This window comes from Eimeria mitis, genomic scaffold, assembly GCF_000499745.2.
Source record: "Eimeria mitis Houghton genomic scaffold, Emh_scaff982, whole genome shotgun sequence".
Taxonomy (NCBI): Eukaryota; Apicomplexa; class Conoidasida; order Eucoccidiorida; family Eimeriidae; genus Eimeria; species Eimeria mitis.
The window spans coordinates 7,576-8,186 of NW_013577220.1; the positions used below are offsets into that span (position 1 = coordinate 7,576).

Sequence of the window (611 nt, forward strand, 5' to 3'; positions counted from 1 at the left end):
GAGCTAGTAAGGAGTGTCGTTCTCGGGCCTCAGTTCCTGGGGCCTCCCATGCTGCTNGCTGCTGCTGCTGCGAGCTAGTAAGGAGTGTCGTTCTCGGGCCTCAGTTCCTGGGGCCTCCCATGCTGCTGCTGCTGCTGCTGCTGTTGCTGTTGCTGCTGCTGCTGCTGCAGTTTTTTATTATTGTTTGTCTATTTTAATTAAGTGTTTTGACTTTATTTATATGCTTTGGGTTTATTTATTTATTTTCTGAGCTGTATATACACCGCAGCAGCAGCAGCAGCAGCAGCAGCAGCACAGCAGCAGCAGCTGCCGCCTGCTGCTGCAGCAGCAAACCACCGACACAACTGCAGCTCATTGACAGAAACAGAAGCAGCAGCAACTGTAGCAGCAGCAGCAGCAGCAGCAGCAGCAACTGCAGCAGCAACTGCAGCAGCAGCAGCAGCAACACGGCTAGCAGCATCTCCTTAACCGCTCGCCTGGCGCCCGCAAACCCTAAACCCTAAACCCTAAACCCTAAACCCTCACGTCGTAGAGCCATTGTCTGCTGCACCTGGAACAGCAGACCACCGCAACAGCTGCTGCTGCGACAGCAGCAACAGCCGCAGCAGCAG

General features: G+C 54.6%; 1 protein-coding gene across 1 annotated transcript in view; it reads right to left on the bottom strand.

Moving 5' to 3' along the window:
- Positions 1-611, bottom strand: part of EMH_0026670 (uncharacterized protein) — a gene marked incomplete at both ends in the record, with an annotated part of 6,256 nt that overhangs the window by 4,940 nt on the left and 705 nt on the right. The window lies entirely within an intron of this gene.